This window comes from Protopterus annectens, chromosome 4.part0 (assembly GCF_019279795.1).
Source record: "Protopterus annectens isolate FY-2018-M chromosome 4.part0, PAN1.0, whole genome shotgun sequence".
NCBI lineage: Eukaryota > Metazoa > Chordata > Ceratodontiformes > Protopteridae > Protopterus > Protopterus annectens.
Window position 1 is genome coordinate 221,284,642 of NC_056733.1, and position 26,341 is coordinate 221,310,982.

The following is a 26,341-nucleotide window of genomic DNA, read 5'->3' on the forward strand; positions in this document are numbered from 1 at the left end:
ACCTGTTAAGTAGCCTGTATGTTACGAAGAAGAAAGACAAAACTTTGAGACTGTCTGCATAGTTTTTATGATTAAGACCTTTTTAAATGAGTGCATTGTGGTCGTTAAGTTATGCCAAGTGTTTGGACAGGTCGATACCAAAAGGAGTATTGTATTCTGTGATCTGTCTGAGAGCAGAGTGCAGTGGAGTGATTGCATCCCTGGACCTGGGCACCATATCTTTTAGATGCAACTGTGCAGTTAAAAAGGACATCTTCCAGTATTTCATACATAGTAGGTAAAGGACGGTTCACTGTAGTCGCAGATTACCAGATCCCTGATCATGGGATCAACTTTCAGGGATGTGTAGACAATGCGATAGTTAAAAGGTTGTTAAAACTTGCTGTAGAATCCTTTCATACATTTGATATCTAGTTTTTATTCCATGGTTTTAACACCAGCTGTTTGGGAAAGATGCCCTTGGAGAATCCTGATGTTCTTTGGGGAGTTTGGCACCAAGTTTGTATCATTTGCGAACTGTCAGGCATGAGCCCTTAACCTTTACTTTAAGTAGGTGTGACCTAAGGACTGAACCCTGGGGGTACACTGCTGGTGACTGGTCTTGTGGAGGGAGGTAGAGCCACATGCCCTGATTTTCCTGGGTTCTGTCGGCTTTTTTTTGTTATCCATTTAACTGGAAGAGTAACTACAATGCCTGGTTGTGGGATAGTGTTGAACACAGTGTATGAGGTCAAGATATGTAGTGTGCTGGTTTTGCCTTCCTCTGTTCACTTCTCTAACCTTAGTGAAGTGAAGTGGGTTAAGTAGGCAGCATCTCCCCTTAACAAATCCAGACTGACGTTGGTTGAGTTTGTAAGTTGCCTGTGTCTTTGAAATTTCATAATGAGCTTTTTCATCGCTTCAAAGATGAAGCTAGTCATGCCTATGGTGTTTCATTAAGGTCAGTTGACTTCCTGCACTTATGCAAAGGAGATGATAGTTGCTGTCCTCCATTTGCAAAGTCTGTTTTGTGGCTGATGAATAGCCCCTGTAGGGGGTCTGACTGTTTCGGGCTGACCAGTTAGTAGCCCTCTGTGTTAATCCAGCCCCATGGAAGTACTGTTTTTAGCCTTTGATGGTGCCTTGAGAACTTGCTCTTATGAGACTTGAGGAAGAGTTGTAGATTCGGGTATGCGCTCTGGGAATATTGGGATTGAAGTTTGGGCTAAATTAGTTACTGTGATCTGTAGGACCTTGCCTGCTAGCAGAGTGTGTGATATTTACTTTTAGCTCTGCATAGTGTTATACGTTGTTTCTGAGGTTTCTAACATAGAGGGCTTTGTGGTTTATCTTTTTGCCTGGATGGCTATTTTATTTCATATCTGGCTTTGGTTGATTTTTAGATAAGGGTCTGGAGTTCCCTGCTTAAATTTAGCAGGGGCATTTTAGCATATTCCAATTATTTTGTGTGAAATTTCTTTTACGACAAAGCCTGTTTTTTTTATATTTTGGTTCCACCATAGAAGGTTATTCTTAAATTTGGCATTGTGTTTACATCTCTGGAGTACAGATTTATCTTTGCAATTTATATTTGTGTAGAGTTTGGCAATAAATGATTCTGCATAATCACTGGGGTCAGTAGGTTGGAAGGGGATTTTGAATTTAGTCAAGTCACTCAGTTTTAGCTGATTAGCCTTCACACTAGCTGAATACAGATGTATTGGAGAATGCTTCTGGCTTCAGTCTTAATAGTGCATGTAAATAATTTGTGGTCTGATTTTTTTTGACCAGGGAGGAAGTGACATTTGGTGGAGACCAAAGCAAAGCTGTCCCATATTGGCGAGAACCAAACATCAAGGAGGTTATCGCCCCGTTGTTGGGGATGTAGGCTAGCTGGTCCAGAATTTGTACTGAATAATCCGAGATTTTAGGGCATACGTGTTTTGAAGTTGTAGAAGTCTCCCAGTATATAGAATGCTATTTGGAAGTCCTCTTAGGAGAATGGTGGTAAACTTGATGCATAGTGACACTCTACTAGTTGGGTAGAGGGTATGGGCTGAGTGGGACAGAGGGGGTCCTATTGTTAGCTGTGATATGGTAGGAGGTTTTGTTAACAGTAATTTGGATATGGAGGAGTTGCATATCGTTGTCTTTTCTAACAAGCCTGAAGGTGAAATGTTTAAGAATATGCAGAGACCACCACCTTTAGCTCTTGAAAGAGATCTCTGTGATGGTGCATTTTCCAGGGTAAAGACTGCTTGTAGGGACTGTTTGTTTAGGCTCCTAGCCTTGAGCAGCAGTACGTTTATCTGGATTCTGCCTTGTGTTTGAAAGATTTAGAAAACTTATTTTGCCTTAAAAGTCCTGTGGAGAATAAGGATTTAGCCAATATATGCAAAAGCTTTGGGGGGAATAGGTGCAGACCATCCTTGGCAAAGCAGTTATGAACTTCTACCATCTCCTCCAATGCAGATGCAGGTTATCCCCTCTTAGAATGACACCAGAAGCCAAGTAACTTGCTCTTATTTCAGCATCGTTCTTGATGGTAGAGTGCTGCTCGAGGCTAGGTTCATACCTGCCTTAGAGACTCTGAGCACTCTTCATGTGGTCTAGGGAGGTATACATCCCCTGTCATTTACACTCCTGTGCACTGTGATTATGTGTACTTAATGGTCATGGATTTGCATGTTTGAGTGCATGAGACCCTCTCTGCACTGTGGAGAGTGGTGCATCAGTGTGTGTCAACATGGAGTCACCTGTGACTATATGATATTGAACTGGAGTTTGCGTTAAGGGATTTTTGATTTACAGATATTTTAGTCTTTCATAATAACTTAAGTGTTCACATCCATGGATGCCCTAGGTATATTTCTGCTGTACTCTTTCCAGTTTATTCATGCTTATTTTCTTATAAGGTTTCCATATTGTTATTCCATACTCGTTTTAGTTTAATATAACAAAACAATATCATTTCTGATTTCCTAGACACTCTTTTGGTTAACATAAGGAGTTTAATTCTGGAAAATTATTCTGTCACACACTGAATTGTCTGCATTGTGTACACTGAATTTTTATTGAACTTTTATGCTGAATTGCATGTGGAATATGTAAATATTGAACTTTAACTCTCTCCATATTGAATAGTTTAAGGAAGTGAGGTTTTAATCTTCACTATTTATTGCTACGTGATTTTTTTTTTCTAGAAGCTCATAAAAAGATCATTGCAAACAATTTTATGAAGAAACCTTAGTCCTTTGTATTAATGATGGATTTGATTTGGATTAGAAAGTCCATAGTGAATTCTACCAACTGGCTTGTTGATGCATTTTGAGGTAGATCTACATTCGTATTGTACAACTTAAAAACAAAACAAGACCTCTATTTGAGTTGGTCTGAAGAGGTTGTGTTACAGTTGAAGTGAAAATGCTTATTTCTTAATTTGGCTTTATAAGTGTTTGCTATATAGAGGAACAAGTACCCTCATGTTAATGCATTTTTTTATTTTCCATCTGACTTGAAGGCTACTGGGAGGGGTCTTTTTTTTTTTTTTTTGCTTTCAGTTTGGCTCTTATTTTTCTTTTAAGATGTTCCAGGTATGAGCATGTAAGATTCAGCTGGTTATAATCCTCATGAGATTACTTTGTTTCCCAGGATCTTATGGGAAATTCAGGGAACATAATGGAATTTGTTAGAATAAATAATGGAATTGTGGTCAGACTTGCTCTCAGTGGGTGTTACAAAATGGCAGCTGTTAATCCCACTCGCATAGCACGTCCTGAAGTCATTTAATTGTAGATGGGTGCAGCAGAACAGCCCTTTTTTTTTTTTCTCCTTGTCAATATGTCATCTAGATAAAACCAGCAGTGCTGATTTATTAAGAGAATAAAAAAAAGCGGAATAGAATGTATCATTAGGCTGGAAACGTTTGTTAATTCTCTCATTAATACTTCATTAATTAGTGTGAGTCTGTTTCTTTTTTATGCAAGACTTGTGGCCCATTCATTCTCCTAGGTAGGACCTATAATCTTTTTAAGGATCAACATTCTAGTATGCAAGCTCTACAGCTGCCTTCCCCAGTGCTCTTGAATGTCCAAGGAGTTAGGCTTACAGTGGACCAGCATGATGTGTGTTTGCTCATTGTGCTGTAATCTAGATCCACATAGCTGGGCTAGGGTGGTTGATTCCTGGGATAGTCCCCATTCCACGAGTCTGTATTTTTTCCAGGGAGTCTTCTAGGAAAACAAACGTAAAGGTATTACTGTAGCCGTGGACAGGGAAAAGTAACAAGACTTGCTGGGAATTGCTAAGGGATTGTTTTCTGCTTTTAATGTTTTTAGATGTTTCTTCACTGACTACAAGTCAAGTGTTTTTCTTCAATGATTTTTACGTCAAGGTGAAGAGTGTGATACTGAAGAAAGTGTTCAGAGTTGCCAAAAGAAAAGTTGGTTGGTTCTGAGACTAGAGCCAAAATGTAAGCGGTATTTCAGTGGGAATGAAATGAAATCCCTATTTCCCAGCAAGAGTATTGTGATTTGCTGCAATTTGGTTTTCCACAGCTTTTAGCTGTCTCTCCTGGTTTCTCAGCTTAAGAAGTTTTCTTTAACAGCTTGCAACATGCCTGACAGTCCAGCTCCTTAAGTCTGGTAAGTTAAACTTCAGTATGTTGGGCTCTTATGTTTTCTAATGCATAAAACAGACCCTGCAGTTATTTCTGTATCTAAAACTTCTGTTGCTTAAGAGACTAAATGCTAACCCTATTCATTCTGACAAGGATAAGAAAGCGTTTGATAGCTTTGGAAAGAGTTTACTGTTCTGCCACTTAGTTTCAGAATTGTGAACCGCCAGGCTCTCTTGTTGAAATTTTTACTGGCTTTCTTTGAGAACATGAGAAGGTTAACTGTCATCCTTGCCTCTTCAGAGGTTAAAACGTAATTGAATTCTTAATTGCATCTGCTTTTCGTGTAACCAAACACTATAATGTGCGTATGATTCTGCCTGTGGTGTCCCAGAGCTGCTGTTACTGGCTCAGTTATGAGAAGATTTCCTTTGTTAGGGTCTAAAAATTTACCCAGAAGATGTTAAAACTGAGATTTTTAAATTCATCTTGAACAAGGATGTTCTGTTTTAACCCTTTTGCTTCTTGGGTCCTTATAAGATAAGAAAATTTGAGTCAAGGGATGACCCAAATTTTCCAACCCTCCTTTTCTAAGTTAGGTAAAAAGTAATTCAAACGACAAGGTACTTTTATAAACCATTTTATAGATTTGAAAAAAAAAAAAAATAGGGATGCACTAAAAGTGAGAGCCTCGCGGAACTATAGGCATTCCAAAAAGTCAGAATGACTGCTTGTCTCTGCACCCCCCTTCACCCCTTGCCATCTCTGTCTAGGCCTTCATATTCCCCATTGGCATTTGATTCTCGCACAGTAATGGCTTCTGGGAATAGTCTAGCAGTGGTAAAGGTGACAGTGGGAATTCCTCCTGCTTTTTGAGACTATTACTCCTTAAACTGTAAACCAAGCATCTCTGTTTTGAATTACATGTTGCCTTAAGGGAAATAGTGCATTCAGATTAGGTGGGCGAAGTTCCTTATTTAATGATCTTGTGCCAGAAGAAGAAAACTTGACACCAGGTCTAGACTTTATTTTTTTCTCTGTATCAAGTTCCTAAAGTGTCAAAATGGTGCCCATCCAAACATTGTTACCTTTCATACCCATCTCATTTTCATGGTACCAGACTTGAAAGATGCTCATCACATTCCTATTGCAAAGGAATTCGGATGCAGTTTAGAATTTTTGTGTCCTCCAAACATCAATGTCTGTCTTGGTCTGTCTACTGCACACTGATATTTACAAAGTGGATCCATTAATTGCTTACTGCAGATTTCAATGTACATGTATTACATATCTGGACAGTTGTCTTGTATTGCCAGAATTTCCAGTTGTCAAGACTCAGATTGATGAATATCCTCAGTCTGGGGGTTTCAAATGAACGTACAAAAATTTTCTTATCCTTTCTCGCAGAATAGCTTTCTGGAATTCTTCTGGATACTTCTTTAGGAAGAAGACTTGTTCAGGACAACAAACTGTACCAGGAAAACTTCCTGGCCTTTTTCTCTCACTGTCTGTCTGATATCTACTAATGAATTTCTCAGGATTTTGGATGTCATGGCTTCTGTGATTATCCTAAATCTGTTGGGCAGACTTCTCATGAGAAAAAGGAAATGGTACCTCAGGTTATTCTGGTCTTTGTGCCATCAGCCTTTATCTCTTGAGATTCCAGTGCTAGGATTTGTAAGGGAGTTTGTTTTGGGTGAACCAGTTTTATTTCCAGTAATTCCATCTCCTCCTCATCAGTGTTTCACAACAGATTCCTCAGGTTTTGCTTGGGGGTTGATGCTGATTCCAAAAGGGATGAAGCACAAAATCTGTGGAATAAACAGGACAAGACAAAAGCACATAAATATCAAGGATGTTGTCAGTAATCAATGCTTGAAAGGCCTTTAAACTATCCCTGGTCTCCAGGACCTCTGCATGTTATTACTGACAACACCACAATGATGTGGAATATAAACAAGGGTTGGAGTACCAGATTTTTGAGGCACCTTTATTTCTCAAGACATAGGTGAACGTACATTAATAGAAAACGGCCCATATTGACATTTTTCATTTACATACCATGTACATTCTTTCTAACCACTGTCGTCAGTCAGTATTGCAGAAATTGTTCACTTCCTGCCTTCACTTAAACTTTCTCCTGCTAAACGTTATTCTGCATGTATTGTTCTCACAAATTCCATTTATTTCTGCGCAAGTCACCCCTTCTCTTTTCTAAAAATTACTCTTGGGCTTTCTCTCATTTACAATATTAAATACTTCAAATATAGTTGGATTAGATTTTCTAGTAATTTAATTTTTGATAGCCAACAGAATTGAATAAGGCCTTATCCTTTGTCCCAGTTCAAAAGAATTTCCTTTGTTGCAGCCATTTTATCCCCGATATTTTTGACAGTGTGGTCTGCAGTGGATTTTTAAAATCTGCCAGCTCCATTAAACTCCCAAAAAGCATTCTCAGTTGACCTTTTTCTTATTTGTCAAACCTCCAATATTTGCTGTCTAATTGAGGAAAATTCTTTTGATGTCTGCTTGGGGTTTAAATACCTATGCAAACACTTTGAAGCAAAAATCCTAAACCACCTGGACTTTGTATACTTTGGAGCCATAAATGTGCCCTCCAATTGTTTCCTTGAAGATTGCTTTTCTAGTCTCTCTTCCCAATCTTTCTAACCTCTGATTCTTATAGTTATGCAATATTTTATATGCCCTACTAGTTATTCCTTTTATAACAGCAGCTTCTGTTCCAGGTTTGATTTAAAAACTCCACCAGAGTTATGCCATGATACCCCAAAAGGTAGCATTCACTTACTTGGACTCTTCGGCTTCTTGCATTCTGTCTGAGCAAACCATTATGGCAAGCTTGGTGCAGGATCAGGGTAAACCTTCACGAACAGAAACTGTAGCTGGGAGGGGGGGGGGGTCTTCCAGAGAATTGATACAATTGTGGGGAATGCCTCAAATAGTGGGGAATGCCTCAAATAGATGTCACCTTTCACGTGCTATCCAGGGTTCTTCTAATGTTACAGAAGGACTTCCCAAAGATTATGGCGACTCCCTTTTTGCCTAGGCAGCAGCAGTACTCCCTTAGACTTTCCCACAGACTGGATTTACTCTTCCAAGATGGGGGTTGTTAAACCCCCAGCTTGACAAAACTTCAGTTGACCTGCCTGTATGGTAGTTTTGATACTGTATAGGCACCTCTTCTATGAGGATGTGCAGCAGGTACTAAAGGAGGCTACTAGGAAATGATACGTGGTAAGTGGAAAATATTTTCAAGTTGGTGCCATGCTAAGTGCAGGACCCTTTCAATACCCCGATGCCTCTGGTTGTTGTTTTTGAGCTATTATCCTCTGGACTTCTGTCAAAATCTATCTTCAGGCCGGTTGTTTGTCTGCCCATAGATCCATAAATCCACCCTTCCTGTCCTCAAGTCGAGCAGTTTTTGAAAGGGGTTTTACATTTGTCCACCTAGAAAATAGTTTCTCTTTGGAAATCTTAACTTTGTGCTTGAAAAGTTAACACTACTTCCATTTAAACCAGCTCATCAGGCTGAATTGAGGTTCTTAACTTGTGAAACTGTGTTGCTCATTTCCCTAACATCTTAAGAAGTTTATCTGAGTTACAAACTCTCATGGTGAGTTGACCCCTACCCAATTTTTAACAAGGATAGTTTCTTGAAAACAAATCTTCCTCTTATGCATGAAGTTGAGTATACCTTGAGCCAATCCATTAATATCCCATTATTCTTTCCAGAACCTAAAATGATGGGGAGTGAATCTTTTGAAATACTTTTGGTTGCCTATTGGCAGCTCGGATACTACTTGGACAGAAAAAGTACTTCAGGAAGGCTGATCTGTTAGTTTTGTATGAAGATAAGAAATATACAAAGAAGGGACAATGGGGGTCAAAGGAGATCATTTCTAGGTTGTTGTCTCAGGCTGTTTCTTTTTGATATTCTCCTCATCATAAGTCACTTCAGGGAGGTTCAGGGTTCACCCTGCCAGGACTTTGGTTTCTTTTGTGGCCTTTTTGGAGAGGTATATAGTAGGCGGCAACTTGGTCCTCTTGTACATACGTTACAGAGCATTACTAACTGGATTCCTTTTCCAGGTTCAGAACCAGATTTGTAGGACTATTGTCCAATGCCTCCTGGATTCTCCCTATATATTCCTAAGCTATAGTAATATACCCAAGAAGCTTAGTCTACTTCATTTATTTAATGCTGAATTTAGTGCAGTTTTGCAAGTAAAATTACCATAACAATACACGTTCTAAAAGGTTTACTATCAAACTTTCGGCTGGCATTCATGTGAACTGGCAATGGTTGAAATGCTAATTTCCAATTCATGGAAGGTTGAACCTAAAATGGTCTACTCCACAACCGCTAATGCTAGTGTGCATTCGATGTTGTGAGGTCAACAGTCTACCTAGAGATCACAGTACAGTGGGGATCCAGGAAATGTACCCATTTTCCTCACTGTAGTGCGATCTCAGAGTTTGTATAACTAGCAGGGGGTGTGGGGATGCTGGGGGGGGGCTTTCCCCCAACGTTAGTTGGAAGTGACTGGAAGACAAGGTACAGAAGGTAATGTTGACTGTGTCGAAACCGGGATGGATCAACATTACTGGCTTAGCTATTTTTGCCATTCCGATATTTTTGTTTGCTATATATTTTTTTTTTCCCAATGACATGATCACTTGACAAAATCCATTTCTGGATTTTGATAGTAAACCATTCTAAAGGGTCATGGTTGCAGTAGCAGTCCTCTGTCCCCCCCCCCCCACCTTTTTAAAGTATATTGCCAGGGTGTGACCATTACATATAGTTATTTATGTTATGTTAGATTCTTCCTTTCCTAGCATTTTCTTTTCAGAATTCTAGCCTCCCTTCTTGAGACAAGAAAATTATGTAGCTTTTGGTATCCCAACTGCTGCTTTTTGTAAAGCTCTTATCAAGGCCCTTAGTGGTTAGGGAAAGTGGAATGTGTCCTGAAGCTTTGAAAGCTAGCTAGTGGTCATAACCTTGGTAGTATATAACCCACATTGCTTGGGCTTCTTCAACAGCAATCTCATTTTGTTAAGGTAAGTTTACTTGTACAACTATACCTTAACTACCAAGACATTCTTGAAAATCTGTAACCTGAGGACTCCTACATGGAGATGTCTGTCATTCTGTGCCATTAAGAACCTAGTCCTACTTGATGTCTTGCACTTCAGAAAAGATGTCTTCCACTATCACTCAAACTAAGGATTTAAATCTCTGACAAGACCTAAACCATATACACTGGAGGGACAGTTACACTACCAATATTTATCCCATCTTTGATACATACTGTCTTGAATATAAAGCAGAGTGACTTCTTCTTTCTCTAGCCTTAAAAAGCAATCTTGACATTTGGATGGGCTTCCACAAATTCATTCTAGGTATGATGACCTGTCCTTTTAGAAACTGAATGCATTTCATATGTGTGGGTCCTGGCAAGGCATGTATGGTCACCCCGACTTGTATTTGAATTCCAGTGATGATCCTTTGAAATTTTGTTAATAAAATAGTGCAGATGGAATGTGGTAAAATAACTAACTGAAGAGAAGTTGGATCTGGCTGAGTACAGAGATGATTCCTTTTGCTATAATAGAATGTATTTAGATGTCTGGATCTGGCTGAGTACAGGGATGATTCCTTTTGCTATAATAGAATGTATTTAGATGTCTGAAGCTTCTGTAGTTAGCTTGGGGGCTAATGTAGATGCCAGCTTGGGGGTTAATGTAGATGTTAGTAGTTTGGTACCTGGGATTCTGTCACTGCTGTGTAAATCTCATACTTTGAGACCTAGAAACAAGTCAAGCAAAAAAAATGTTTTAACTGTATGAAACAAATTGAGTATCTTACTGAAAGTTTACCAAAGGAAAAGGTAAACTTACAGCAGTATGGGTTATCCGTCCCAAAGAAAAAAAACAAAGTGAAGAAGTGAGGAAAGCCTGGGAGCTTTTGAGAAGTCCAAATGAGTGGAACAGTCTAACTGTATTGTCTCCTAACCTGGACAGCTCCATACGATTTCTAATGGAGACATTCCAAAAATCGAGTTTCAGACTTCTCTGTGTTTGAATTTTGTCATTGGATAGGTTAAAGTAAGGTTTCTGACCTTCCTAGATTTTACCAATATGTTTAGGCCAGTTAACATGAACACCAGTAAGAAATGGGTCATCTGGGTCCTGTAACTTTTCTCTAGCAGTGTAGAATCGGAGGTTATGTTAAGAAATTGTGATATAGTGACATTAGAAAGTTGATAAAAGGATATGAATGCTTTTTTTAAATGAATGAATGTTATTTTTCTGTGAAAATACTGTAATTTTCAGCGGTTATGTTTTCTCCAAATAGTATAGTAAAATATGTAGTGGTGGTGGTGCCAGGTTTGGGATACCTGCAGAAAAGCAGGTAAAAGAAAAAACTTGCAACATGACAGAGATGTTTGCCTCTCTTTTTGAGACTGGGGATATTGTAGCCAAGAAGAGTGACTTTTGGAAGATAGTAATTGGAGAATTCCCTGGAAGAGAAAATGGATCAGCACTGCTCTGGACCACTGAACTAGGCTCAGATTGTCTTGTCATCTTGATCTTTGAAAAAAAGGTCTGATCTGTATGAGTCTAACAAGACTTCATGAAAAGCTTCAAAATACAACAGAAAGCTGAACAATTTATATTGTTAGAAAAAGTTAGTCGAGCTTGGGTCAGTTTCTCTGTGTGGGTGCATTTTGCAGCAAATAAGACCTGAAAAGTCAGCAAGGCAATGTGTTAGGGGAGTTGTGGGAGGAGTGTGAGCTTGGGAAAGTTTTTAAATGTGTTAAGTAATTAAGGCCATCTTTTTAATAGTAGTATGGTTTGAAGCAGATGGACATGGGTCATGCAGATCCATAATTATGCTAAGTACATATCTACAAGTATGCTGAAAGCTGTGGGAAAGAATGTAATGTTTTTATGAACCAGTTTTTTTCCCTGACTGTGTGTTGTGTCTACTGCACTAATGATTTTTTATGGCTGCTTTTTTAATAATTTTCTGTTATGCTGTTGTACCTTGGATAATGAGCTAATTGTATAAGAGTACCCTATTGGACAACAAATTTCTGTAGCAGTGTATTGAATCTACAGATGTTGGCCACCAAAAAAAAAATCTGCTCCATGGTAGTATAATGAAATGTCATGAAGCTCTCAGAAAAAAAATAGATGGCCAGCCGTTCATTTACACATGTGGGTTGGCTGCGTGGTGGAGTAGTGGACTACTTATCCACAGGTCTCCATGGTACTGTCCCAAAAGTTGGGACTGCACTAGTAGCAAATTAGGCAGGAAATTAGAGTGGAGCAGCATCATAGACACTGGCCATGCAAGTCAGAGGATTGTTTTGGTATTCCTTAGCTGGATAGTGCTAGTGATGTCAATTATATCACTACAGACATTGTTGGCGTGCACCTCGATTCTTGCTGTAATTTTACTGGCATTCCATGTTACATTTAACAGTGTATAAAAGATTGAAATTAATTATGTGGTAAATATGTTGAAAGATAAAGCATAGAATAAAAATTTTGCTTGAATATATGTAGAGAGTTTAGCAATGTAAAATGGGTATCCATGCTATATAACAGACAGGCTTCTTCAGAGCATCAAAAAAAGCAATTCTGGAAAGTAAGTATTGCATGTTTTTTCTCATGTTTGCAGAAAAGTTTACAAATATCTTTTAATAGACATGCTTTTTTATAAACTCTGCAATACGTGATTCCTTAGAAAACATGTTTTCCCTCAATATCAGTTCCTCAAAAATATGTTTTTTCAATATCGGCAGCAGAACAGTTTTGACGTATTCTTACAGATGTTTCCTTTCAGACTTCTGTTAATGGACATGGCTTTTTGTAAAATCAGCAGGAAAAACAATTACTGATTCTCAGATCAGCAAAAGTGCTTAAATGGTTTCACAGAAGGACAACAGGAAAGTCGCTATTACAAAACATTCCTAAAAACAAGTCTCAAAAGTATCATCAGAATAGATGTTTCCGTATTAAGCCCAAAAAAGATACCAAAAGGAAAATCAGGATCTTAAGTGCGTGACTAGAACAGTATACAAGAACTGCAAATCGAATTATGTTGGAGGTATTTGGTAGGGACACACTTGTTCCGAGGTATTGTATTGGAAAAGCAGTTACAATCTTCCATACCAATAAAGAGTAAAGTCTTGGTACATTTATGTTACAAACCAGAGTATGTATCGTTTGTTAAGTTATTTATTAGTAACCGTGCTTACAGTAAAATAGTATTGTGCTGCAAAATATATTTCTTTATCAGTGTGCAGTTTGATGCTTTAAACAGACTACAGATGCAGTCATGCGAAGCTCTGTGTCTCTTCTGATTCAGCAGTAAACAGCCAGCAAGAATTTGGTTCCAGTCCAGCAAGTACAGCATAGCAGCACCTTCAGGGAAATTAAAAGTTTCAGTATGTCCCACAATTGCAGCACATCCCCGTCACCATGGATTTTGCTGTTCTTGCCCACTCCTCTCCCCACTTCCTCTAGTACCCATAACATTGGTCAGTATCTGGTCTAGCTCATATTAAGGGTTCCATCTTTCAATGTCATGAAGCTGGGGCTTTCACTTGTTACCTTCTGATGCTGCAGAAGTTAACCTGTAGCCTGTAATGCTGACCCCCCCCCCAATTCTTGATTGGGGAAAGCCTTGTTATGATGTCTTTTTGAATTCACAATTAATAGTAAATGCAGCAGTTTTTCTTCCCCTCTGTTCCATAGGTGGCCTTCTGGTCTCTAACTTTTCACCTTTTTCCTTGTCCCATAGTTCATTCTGAATGCAACTCTACCAAAAAAAAAAAAAAAAAAAAAATAGTAATCCCTGATTTGGTTTCAATAAGCCTGGTTTCCTTTGCCGTGGCCGCCTCTTCTGGAGAGAAACTACTTCTGTAGACATCCAAAATCCTTCTCATTTGTCATGACAGACCTCATCCCAGCCTCCTGTCTTTCCATGTGATTGTGTAGTTTTTCCACATCTATTGATGGTTGGGAATGCATCTTGCCTTCCTCAGGGTCATCAGGTTATTGCCTTGAGACAGGAAGGCATACAGAGATGCATGATTTTGTTTTACAGTCTGGATTTCCTGCAGAGGTTTAGATTCCTTCACTTGTGTTTCAACTGTACAAGAATATTTAGCACATTCATACTAGTTTGAGTTGTACCTCTGTTAAAGGCCTGATCCAATGTCTACCCTATCTGGGTCCGTGACCAGGCGATTCTAAAGCTTTTAGCCTGTCTGGGTTCCACTTCCCTTACTCAAATCCCCAGATATAGTTTGCTGCCTTTTGTGGTCTGCAGCTTGGTCCTTGGCTCCTGTAGGTGCTTCGTTTTGTTTAGTTTTTCCTTTCACTTACCCCTCTAATTAGTGTTTAGCCTTTTTTTGTTTGCTGTAGGTAGTGTATTGTGGCAGTGAGTTAGTTTTGTAGGTTAGGTAGCTTGGATACCTTTTTTGCCTGTTCCCTTCCTGCCCTTCTTCCCCATCTTAGTTTTTTTTTTTCTGTTTTTGCTACTGTGCGTTCGTGTGTTTTTTTGGGTGGTAAGGATGGACAAGGGATTTAAAGCCCATCTCTTGTGGGAGCAAACTGCCCTTACAGGATGCACCTCAAATGTGTTAATTGCCTCTGTCTGTAGCATTTAGACTCCAGCTGCTGTATTTCTGAGAGCTTTGCCTTTCATGCTGTTAAGAGTGCAAGGCCGAACTTATTTGAAATGGTCTTTTTTGTCATCCAGCTTTTCAGTTTCTGCCCCTTGGCTTCTCCCCTGGATCCCAAGACCAGGTCGGAGAAGCCTTGACTGAGAGATTCTAGTCACTCCAACAGGGAAATGTAAGAGGTTTTCGGCCTCCATCTCTGGAACAGCTCACTTGGGTTCCCTGGGTCCAAAGGTCCCTTGTCCGGCCTCCCTGAGTATATTGGTTCCAATATCTCGACGACTTGGATATCTCTGAACTGATCACCTTTGGCTTCATGAAAGACCTCTCAGGCTGTGAGCATTCCAAGCCCTTTTCTGTTCTAAGGGGCACCTTCTGGCAGAGTAGCAGTCTCCCTTTTCTCCTTGCACTCCTCCTCATTCACTGGAGTCCTCCCCCATATTCACCCTGGTTCAGAGCTTCCTGGCTCAGATACAGTATGCGGCTTTGTCACATTGACCCTCAAAGCCATCTTCCGTGGCCTCTTTCCGGTCGTTAAGGTCCATGAACAGTGTCAAACAAGTCTGATTTTGAGCAGCTGATGTGGTCCTTTTTGCAGGCACAGATGCAGTTAAGGCTTATCCCCTTGCGTCCGATTTGAGCTCTGGGGCCCTCTGCTCCTTCTTTCAGATTTTCTCCCTAGGCCCTTTTTGGATACAAGGTCTTCAGGGCCGGTCGAATTTCCACCCTCTGAATCGTATCTGTCCTGTTCCATGGTAGCCTCAACCCCAACTTTTTTGGGACCTTTAGCACCTTGAAGTTGTTGTCGAGGCTGAAGTTCTTGGGTGAAGTCAGCTATTTCTGTTTTGGCATTGTCGGTCCACCTTGGAGCATCAGCTTTAGATAGCTCAGCTCCGATCTGGGTCTAGACCCTACCCTTTCGGGTTTGGTGTTTTAGGTACCCTTGGGTTCCAGGACCCTCAAATCCAAGAGGCTTGCTTTGGCCTCTGCTTTTGACAATGTGGCAAGGATGTTCTCTGCTAGAGAAAAGGGTTGGATGTCTCCAGCCTTCACCTCTGTGTTTTTATCTGTTCCTCTGTCCAGTCATCACAGCATAGCCTGCATCAACTAGCCTCCAGACTGCTCCTGTGAAGGGGCTACCCCACTGTTCCCCCTTTCTCTAGTTTTATCAGAGCAGGAGATATGGGGAAGAGTGTGCAAGAAGCAGCACTTGGATTCCCTGGAACAATCCCTCACCAAAGGTGCTGACCACAAGGAAGGAAAGGATTCCCCAATGTCATCACTTGATAAATTCCCTTTTGGTGGTTTTTATTGGAGCTGCTTCACCAGTGCATAGGCTGGACCACCAAAGCTCCCTCTCTGGAGGAGTCATTTTTTCTGGAGGCTTTTGACGTAGGCTCACCCATGCCTTGGGTGGTTTTCCCTCCAGATTCCCTCATAGATGAAACTTACCTGCTTTCATGGCTGGTTTGGCTAGAAGCAGAGTATAAAGTGTTTGCCATGGAACACTTAACTGTGATAGTCTGCACAGACAATTCTAAGCTCCAAATGTTGTGCATAGAGTGCCTATGTGGACTAGCCCTACAGTACCCCAACAACAGAAAACAGTTTAAATCAAATTAACTCAAAGATGACAGTATAATTAATATTCAGAGAAAATTTGTATCCTATGTTGGATGTTCATAGGCAGCAGTGGTCTTTGAATGGGACCGAAAGTAGTAGTGTTAGGTGGTGGTGGTGCTAGTAGTAGTAGTCAACATTTTGTTTCTCGTACTCTTGGCAAACTCTGGGCTCCAAAGTCTTCAAAATAACATTATTTAGATGGCTGTGAAAAGTAGAAGTATGTAGCTTTTTAACATGCTGTCCTCTGAGCTAGAGCAAAGGCATCATGTTATGTTGTCCATATCTCACCTTCGTTCTTGCTGTTTGGATTCTGAGCCGACCCTAGTGTCTGACTTGGCCGTATACTATAACTCAAGAGCTTTTACTGGCCCTAGGCTAGACTCTATCCCAGCATGTCTAGCAGTAGTTAAACAGATTTCGTTTGCCGCTTGCAGCGTTGAGCTTTTACTGGCCCTAGGCTAGACTCTATCCCAGCATGTCTAGCAGTAGTTAACCAGATTTCGTTTGCCGCTTGCAGCGTCGAGATTGCGGATACTGGCTTAGGCTAAGTGTTGTGTTCTATTTTTTTTTTCTATTTGTTGTTCTTGTTGAAATCGTCTTCTTTATCTCTCTAACTAGTTATTAATGCCTGTCCTTCGTTCTTATACCTTCCTTATCCTGTCCGAGTGACTTGCATTTGTTGGAGACTAACCGTTTTTCTCTCTGGTCCTTTTCCCTCTTCTAGACCCATTTAACTTAGAGAGTTCTTCATTTTTTTTCTTTCTTCTTTAACTTTTAAGGATTTACCATTTAAGTTGGAGGCTCTCCTTAGGTGGAGAGTTTGCCGTTTAACTTAAGAGCCTCCCCCCCTTCTCTGCTTTCCTGTCTGTTAAAATCTCTGCTTTCCTGTCTGTAAAAAATAAAAAAAAAAAAAAAAAGTTTCTTTTTTTGGATAGTTATCTTGTCAGTAGTTTATAGCCTTACATAGTGCTGTTCTCTATCATGTCCAAAGATACTGCCAAGGAATCAAAATCTTTGGGTTTCAAATGGTGCGACTCGTGCTGCCAAAAGATGTCCCTTATAGACGGACACACGAGTTGTGTATATTGTTTAGGACCTGTTCACCTGCAAGATTTGTGCTCTATCTGCCATGCCTTTAGTTCACGAGTCCTGCAGGAGAGAAGAAACAAATTAATCTTAAGAGGTTTACTGAAGGTCCCCTTTGATGCTGCTATGGAGGGGACTCCGTCCAGCCTTCATCCTCTTCAGCTCTGAGTTCTGACCCATCTAAAGAGAAGGGCAAAATACAAGCTAAGTCAGACCCGACTTTTGGTTCCGATAAGGCACTTTTACCTACAGCACAGTCTGTGTTTTTGAGCCAGTAAGGTCCCACAAGCATTCCAGGTCTCCTGCCATGGAACAGGTGCGGTCTGCTCCACCGTCTCCATTATTACAATCTGTGGGGGGCAGTCACCGGTCTGCAACCCATTCCACTAGGTCATCCAGGAGCCTCTCTGAGGGTGGTAGAGGCTTTTTAGGACACCAGCCTTAGCCAAAATACCTTTGGGCCCATCCCAGATGGAAATGGTGCTAACAGCCCAAACAACACCTGTCTTGATTCCTCCTCCGAGACTTGAGTTCGGAGCCAGAATGTATGGAAGTCTTAGTGGGGGAACAGTCTGTTCCATTAACCCCCTCTGGGTTCAGACTACCGCTGTAATCTCCTCGATACCTCCTTTCAAGAGATTGCCGACGCTCCCTCATCGGCTCCTGGGGGTGGGTGGCGTGGCATCGAACCCTTGTCTGACCCTACTCTCCCTCTCGGAGCTTTGGTACAGGTCAGCTGGGGCTCCTACATCGGCCTCGGAGCCATTGACCTCTGTTTGGAGGACGTCTCTGGCTTCTTCGGAGCAGGAGATTCTTTCGGGTCGGGACTGAGATGCCTTCGAGGTGATGAGCATGCTGTCTGCTGAGACTGCTCCACCTTCTGCTCCATTGGCTCGTCTGCCTTCGGTGCCAGTGTCCACCTCCGAACCTCTCCTCTGCCCCAAGTATAGAGAACCCATGCTCCAGGACACCACATTGTGTGATCCCACCTCTTCCAAAACCTCCCCTGAGCATCCCTCTGAGGCGTTCCTCGGAAGAGGACTTACAAGAGGAAGCATGTGGACTCCCTTGAGTCCTTGACATCAAACACAGATTTGGATGACTCTGAAGGTTCCCCACGGTCCCCATCTGAAGATGTCTCCTTTTCAGACATCTTAGAAATCCTTAGACAGAGGGGTGACTGGAAGTCCCTTGCTCCTTCTGAAGCAGAGCCAGTGTACCTGGATGCATTCGGTAGGCTTGGAGCTCTCCAGACACAATGGAACCAGTTCCGCAGAGACCCAATAAAATTTACAGCCCCTAAAGACAGACTCTTCTGCTCTAAAGGTGTTCCCGTTGATGCTAATGGTGGTGGCAGCAGCCATCCAATAAGGAATTAGCAGAAACTTCATCTGTCCATCTGCCAAATAGAGTCTCGTATGATGGACAGATACGGGAAGCGTATGTTTCCTTCAGTGACCTTTACAATCAGGTCATTGAACTATTTGTCCCACTTTACAAGGCTTCAAAGGGGTCTCCTCAAAGAGTTGGGAGATACCTTAACAGGATCCTACAGCTGCGGGAGCCTCTGACAAGGCTGTTTCTCAGTTTTGCGGGAGCCTCTGACAAGGCCGCTTCTCAGTTTGCGATTTTTGACTTCAGTGGTTAACTCCTCCATGCGGCTAATTTCTTACGCAGCTGATGGGGCGAGCAGGGAGGCAGGCACAGGGTTAGCCTTACGCAGACACTCCTGGATGCGCCTTTGTCATTTTTGCAGAGCCCTTCAAGTCTTCCTTTACCAATGCTCCCTTTGACGGCTCGTCCTTGTTTGGGCCCAAGGTAAAAGAGACTCTTACCAGGTGTGAACAGGATGGCAAAACTCTCTGCTATGGGAGTACGTTTTTCTGCTCCATCTAGGCCCTATCCTAAAGGCCAGAAGAGCAGGAAATGTGGTTCCAGAAATCCCAGGGAGCTTCACCTGACACACTTGGAGATTTTTTCCCCCAGGGGCAGAGGGGAAAAATAACTATGGAAGATGACTACCTCACGGCGGGGGAGGGGGGTCCAGAGAATCGGGGTGACATAGATATTCTCTGGTAGGCCCTTCCAGTGCTCCTGAAGGGAGGCCCGACTGTCCGACTCCGGAGACAGTCTGGGGGAGATTGCCTGCCAGGCTTTTGGGTATAAGGATAATCACAGAAGATACATGGGTACTATAGATTTAATATCTGGAACTTACAATATCCCCTTCTCCCAACTTCCCCTGTCAAAAAGATAACACTCTATCCCAGATGTTCCACCCTGTCTTTGGGATCAAGCAAACCTAGAGGTTCAAAGGTTGGTAAGAGTGAGTCATCTAGGAAGTCCCCGCAGACCAATCGGATCTGGAACGTACTCAAGGTTCTTTTTAGTTCCAAAGAAAACGGGACTGGAGACCCATTTTGGATCCCAGCAGGCTGAAAAGTCAGTCAAGAAAACAAAGCTCCAGATGGTAATACTGCAGTCCATTCTTCCCTTTCTGAGACTGAACAATTGGATGTGCTCTATCAATCTACAGGATGCGTACTACCACATAAAAATTGACAGACTGTCAAATCTACGCTTCTGGCTGGGAGCCATCACTATCCGTTCAGAGCGCGCTGCCCTTTGGTCTCACCACAGCCCCAAGGGTGTTCATCAAATGCATGACAGTAGTTGCGGCTCACCTGAGGCATCAAGGATTCTGGGTGTTTCCATATCTAGACGACTGGCTCCTTACTGCCACCACCAAGCATCGACTAATCCGGGCAAGGGAAGCTACAATTTGCTCTTGTTTTACGAAAAATCTGCCTTGTCAATATATTACCTTTTTATAGGGGCAGATTTAGACACAAGGGCCATGATAGCAAAGATTCCTCAAGAAAGAGCATTAACGATCCGTTGCCAAGTTGTCGTACTGTTCACACAAAACAGATTTCAGGTAAGATTTCCCCTCAAGGTCCTGGGATCTATGGCGGTGGCAATCACTCTGGTCCCTATGGTTTGCTTCCATATGAGAATTCTACAGTAGCTTCTATTTGCACAATGGTCGTTCCAGGCTTTACCCATGTCGCATCAGATTCTGAACACTGAATCATGTAGAAAGTATCTGGAGTGGTGACTTCACTCACCTATGGTGTCAATAGGCAGGCCATTTCTACCCCCCCCCCCCCAACCTGTAGCCACAGTGACTATGGATGCTTCCCAGATGGGGGGGGGGGGGGGGGCATTATCTGGGACAGACTGTTCAAGGGACTTCACAGGAACATGAGTACCACTTGCACATCAATGTCCTGGAGATGAGAGCAGTGCTTCTGCCATTGCAAGCACTTCAGGACTCTCCTACAAGGACTATAGCAATTCAGACCGACAATATGTTGGTAGTATGGTGCATCAGCAGACAGGGTGGAACCAGATCTTACCGCTTGTGTTGGGAGGCTCTACGACTTTGGCAATGGGCGAGGTCTTCCCAATGCTTTCTAGTTGCAATGCACATCCCGGGGGAAATCCAGTGCGATAGCGGACAAGCTCAGTCGGACTAGCTCAGTCGGACTATCCTGATGCCTCACAAGTGGTCCCTGAAACAGAAAGTTGCAGACTTGATTTTTTGCAAATGGGGTCAGCCATGCTGCAATCTGTTTGCCACCCCCCTGAATAACAAATGCAGCAGCTGTTTTTCCCTAGTCCCACCACCGGGACAATCAACCAGGGATGCAGTTGTTCACGATTGGCCCCCGGGACTGCTTTCCACCTTTTCCCCTGATCCCCAAGGTTCTTCAGAAAGCACAGTCGTTGGGCTACAAGCTAATCCTCATTGCCCCTTACTGGCCTCATCAGATATGGTTCCCATTCCTTTGGCCTCGCCTGCTTGGGGAGCCTGGGATCCTGGACCCAGTGCCAGATCTTCTGATGCATCAGTTGGGGTCTCCCCCATCCTTCCACTCAAACTGTCAAGCTCACAGCTTGGTTTCTCCACTGCTGGTCTTAGCCAGGCTTCCCGATGTTTCTCCGGTAGTTCAACACATTTTGATTTCCTCCCATAAGCCCACTACTAGGAAACTTTATGCTAGAAAATGGAAGAGGTTCTCTTATTGGGCAGACAAAAATCAGCTTGATCCCTTTACTGCTCCATTTTAAAGATTCTTGAATTTCTTGCTGTAATCTTTGATCAAGGAGCAGCTGCAGCTACTGTCAAGAGTTCAGTTAGCTGCCATTTCTAATTTCCATATGGGAGAAATGGGGTCCAATATGTCCCATAGGTTATGCAAGGCATTCCTAAGAGGTACTACCATCTTAAGACCTCCAGTAAGAGAACCTTTCCCCCCGGGATCTAAATTTAGTTTTAGATGCTCTGATTCTTTCTCCCTTTGAACCATCTGCTTCTTGTCTGCTCAAATTTCTGACTTGGAAGACCCTTTTTCTTGGTGGCAGTTACCTCATCTAGAAGGGTTTCAGAATTACAGGCCTTATCTATTCGCCCCCTGTACTTGATTTTCCATAAGGATCGAGTTTCTCTCAGAACCATTCTTACCCATGGTATGTTCTGACTACAATTTGAATCAATCCATAAGCTTCCTGTGCTCTTCCCCAATCATGACAACAAGGCAGAGAGTATAAGCTCCATCAGTTGGATGTTCATAGACGATTATGTTTCTATTTACACAGGGCCAAGGACTTTAGAAAATCTGACCAATTGTTCATATCCTTTGCAGACAATAAAAAAGGTTGTGCAGTCTCAAAGGTGACTTTATCAAAGTGGCTTTCAGACACTATAAAACGTGTCTATGAGTTTTTTCCAGTGAGCCACCCAAGAATCAGGTGCTGGGGACGCTGTCCCAAACTGCAAGTACACGAAGGCGAGATGTGAACAGCATAACATAACGAAGTTATGTACTCATCATAACATTCCATGTTTGTTGTCCTTCATCTCGCCTTCCTTGCTTCCCACCCTCCTTCCCCCTTCCTGGAGGATCAAGAGGAATTCCTTGTTTTTATTGGTTATACTGGCTGGGTTTCCTTTATACCATACCTTTATGGTTACTCTGTCTACTTCTATTACTCTTGTGGAAGGGTTACACCTTTATATGTAGGTGTCACCTGATATGTAAAGTAGGGTATATCTCTGGTCTGTTTGTATGGTCTACTTCTAGGTTATCTCAAATGAGATCTGGGTAACTACTGCTAGGCATGCTGGGATAGGGTCTAGCCTCGAGCCAGTAAAAGCTCTTGAGCTATAGTATACGGCCGAGTCAGAGCAGAGGATCTGCTCCAAACCCAAACAGCAAGAAGGAAGGAGAGCTCAAGGACAACAAACATGGAATGTTATGGTGAGTACATAACTTCTTTTTCTCAAGCTGCCTTTAAGAATGCTTCATTGAAATCTTTGCAGCTGCAACACGAGCTTCTTTTCATACTTTTGCAAGACACTATATGCTGTGGGTCTATAATGCTTAAAATGTCTAGTACAACGTACTAGAACACTTTTAAGCGAATGTTTATTTAATTGACGGCTCAAAATGCCGTAATGCAGAACGTAGAAAAGTTTTGTTTGGCTACCTCTCCTCCCAAGTGCTGTCGGGCACTACACAGACTGAAAACAATAAAAACGTGAATATGTATGCAATGCACTTAACATATGCGGGCACTGTCCTTCAATTTACAACAAGCAATGTACTTTTGTACTGCTTTTGAACCATGGTAATGCCCTGTACAGTTAAGACGTAGTTCACTATTTATATCCTTTTGTGCTACTGCACGTCCTTTACAAGCAGCAATGTTAGAATGTGTATCTACATTTTACTGATCGTTGTCTTATGTTTAGTTGTGTTTAGTCTTGCAGTTAGTATACAAGTCAGTGTAGTGCGATAGTTTCATGGTTAGACTTTGGTGCTTAGTTTTATTCACTTTATGCTTGGCTGGAATAACTTATGACGTGATACTTCACATATTTCAGTGCTGGCCAAACAAAACATTTCGGAACTCCTATTTCTGATATTTAGAGCTGTCGAGTAAATAAACGTTTGCTTAACAGTGTTGGAGTATGTTGTACTCGACATTTTAAGCGTTCGTTTATTTAACATAGACCCGGTGCTACACAACTCCAGGACTAGGACTGATTTCTGGCTACTGTCCTCTGTGGATCCTTTTTGTGATTTCACCCAGGGTGATGAGATGGGGGCCATGTCCCGCAAGTTGTAGATAATTGACAGGTTCACCTCTGATGCAAAACTTATGCACTTGCCATAACATTAGAGCTGGTAAGTGTCCGTACTTATAAACATGTCCACCCTTCATTCTCCTGCCAAGTAACAGAGGCCTGGAGGATTGTTAAGTGTTTATAAATGTTTATCAGTTACTTGCTATCAAGTGTTGTCGCCTTAATTCTGGAGGCATTGAGGAGGTCCAGAGCATTATTGGATTGGAGGATGAGCTGGAGATCCGAGTAGATCTGTGTGCTGAGCTGTCTGGAAGATGTGACTAAAATCTGCAGATTAAAGAAGCTGGATTCCACACCGATATACAGTAGACTCCCTTTTATCTGGCTTCCCTTTAACCGGCCATCAGATTTCTGTCGTAGCACTAGCAAAAGACAACAGAGAAGAAAAAACACTTCTGCCTCTTCTGGGCTGAATAATGACAGACCTTTAAGTTTTAGATTTCATATTCATTAGAAGAATGCATATTAACACAAATCCTGTTCTGCCCGATTTTTAGGATCATAGGAAGTTGCTAGGCTATTGGCCCCGAGGCCCTTATACGCCAACCCAAGAGTTTAGCCCATGCATATAAAAATTAGCACCCAATGCCCCTGTCCAGCAGGGACACTGGTGGAATCCCAGGCATGTATTTTCTATTTCCCATCCAGTTATCCAGATTGCGCTTAAAAGTGGTAAAGAGAGACTCTGCTTGATGTGGAGAGGGAGGCTATTTCTTAGATGAAACTCTAGGACACAGGTCTGTCCCATCAGCAAGTCCTATTGATAACCAAAAAACGTGGAACCAGTCAAAAGGCAACCAATAAACAAAACAGACTGGGTTTCAAAGACAGAAAAACTCCACTCTTTTTTGGCTAGTACATACAACTTAACGCTCCACAAAACATGCAAGTCCTATTGATGTCACAGACCAGGTTGAGGCCACGTGTGCGGGTTACTCTAATGGAGCTTGGCTTGCAGATATGCAGCAGTTCCATCAAGGTGGGGTCTGAGATCATCTTGTATGCCAGACAGAGGTCACCTCTGAGGAGTCTGTATGAAACAGAATAGAGAGATAAGGCTTTTAGCCTACCTGTATATGGTAGATTTTTGAGGCTCTGGATCCTCCTGGTGAGGAACCTGTGTGGTCTTTAAAGCTGCTGCATGTGCTTTGGGAGGCACATGCCGAATGGGGCATTGTACTCAATAATGGGCCTTTAGAAGGGAAGAATACAGGTATGTTATGACCACCTCATCCCTGGATGCCCTTACTTATGAGGTGGGATGTAGAAAGCATTTTGTACAATGGAAGCAACATGATGGGCAAAAGTCAGGCTGCTTTCAGTCTGGGTGCCCAAATCCCTCACGCCTGGGGGCGTGTTTAGAACGTTGCCATTAATGTCATAAGTGGGGGCATCTCTCTCCCCAAAGGGGATGATGATGCATTTGTATTCAGCTTGAGGCCATTTTTCTGACAGCAGTCATTTGTTTGTTTGAGACCCTCTTGGACCTATAAAGGTTATTTTGTATACTTTTTTTCTGATTAATTAGCCATTCGTTTATCCAGCCTAAGGTCCGGCCCCAGCGAGAATGGATAACAGGGCATCTGCTATATTGTTATGATAAGAACATAGTTTTATTTACATTTGGAAGGTAGGACAGAGTAAAATGGTAGTCAGATTATAGCAGCTGTACTACCATGTAGCAAGTACGATACAACAGTACTAAATTTTAAAAAGTTTAGTATGTAGTTGGACTGAGATATGAAAACAGTAGGATGAAGTACTTCAGTATCTTGAAATGGCACTATATTAAGTCTTTAGTGCGTTGTGGTTAAGAATTTAGATCTGTTTACCTGTCACATAGAGGTAGTTTTTAAATCATTCACTTTTCCCAAATTCCGAGCTTAATGTATTTGTGAAATGTTCTGTAGTGCCCTACAAGCTGTTTTTCTTTTCCAGACACAGTGATATCTCAGTGTCATCTATTAACTGTTGTATTTTTCCAGGAGTTCTGGCTGCTCACAAGATTACAGCAAGTTCCCCAGATACAGACCTACCAACTGTTACAGAACTAAGGGTAAAAAGAAGCAATTTTTTCATGTTTATTTGTATATTTTCTATTTTTAGAAGCAGAAAATTGAATGTTTAAAAAGATTGTATCTAATGATGGGCTTTGTTCAGATTGCTAGCAGTATCCCTACTTTAGGTGGCATCTGCTAAGTACAGTGGATATAAAATCTTTACACACCACTGTTAAAACTGCCAGGTTTTTGTGATATAAAAAATTAGACCACAATAAATAATTTCAAAACTTTTCCCAGCTTTAATGTGACCTAAAACCTGTACAATTCAATTGAAAAACAAATAATCTGTTAGGGGAAAAAATATAATGAAATAAAAAGCGTACAATAAGCTGGTTGCATAAGTGTGCACACCCTTAAACTAATACTAAATAACAAGAAAGTTGCACCACCAAAGGCAGACCAATCAACGTAAAAAGTAGGCAAAGAAACAAGTCTGCCATCAAAGCTGATGTAGATTAATAAAGATTTGCTTTGTTTTAAAGTAAAACTGTGGCTTGGAATGAACCTGGATAAGCGCTTTCGGTATAAACCTTTTTCAAATCCTTGGTAGCCAGGCCTAAAATACCCATTTAAGAACATCAGAGAGCCAATTGCGACTGAACAAGTAACTTACAATCAAGTACTTCAGATCACACACACCCACTAGGGGAGTTGTTCATCTCATCTCCTTCCTTTTTAAACTTTTCCTTTTTAGTATAGCCTTTAAAGGGACTACACCATTTAGTTCTGGTGATAAGTCAGCTCGCAAGTTCATGATCCATTTGGCTTCTTTAATTTCAGTTTGATTAAATAAATCAGTTGGCTCTCTGTTCCTAAATGGGTGTTTTTATGCCTGGCTATTAAGGATTTGAAAAATGTTTATACTAAAACCGCTTATCCAGGTTCATTCCAAGCCAATAAAGTTTTGCTTCGTTTTAATCTACATCAGCTTTGGTAGCAGACTGTTTGTTTGCTTGCTTAAACTAATACTTTGTTGAAGCACCTTTTGATTTCATTACAGCATTCAGTCTTCTTGGGTAGGAGTCGATCAACATGGCACATC

At 41.6% G+C, this 26,341-nt stretch overlaps 1 long non-coding RNA gene across 1 annotated transcript in view; it reads left to right on the top strand.

Annotated features, from left to right (window-relative positions):
• The window catches only part of LOC122799270, a 72,299-nt gene extending 46,999 nt beyond the window's left edge, over positions 1-25,300 (top strand). The window contains exon 3 of the long non-coding RNA XR_006364448.1: positions 25,222-25,300. This is a non-coding gene — a long non-coding RNA (uncharacterized LOC122799270). The remainder of the gene's footprint in view (positions 1-25,221) is intronic.
• The last annotated feature ends 1,041 nt before the right edge of the window (positions 25,301-26,341 follow it).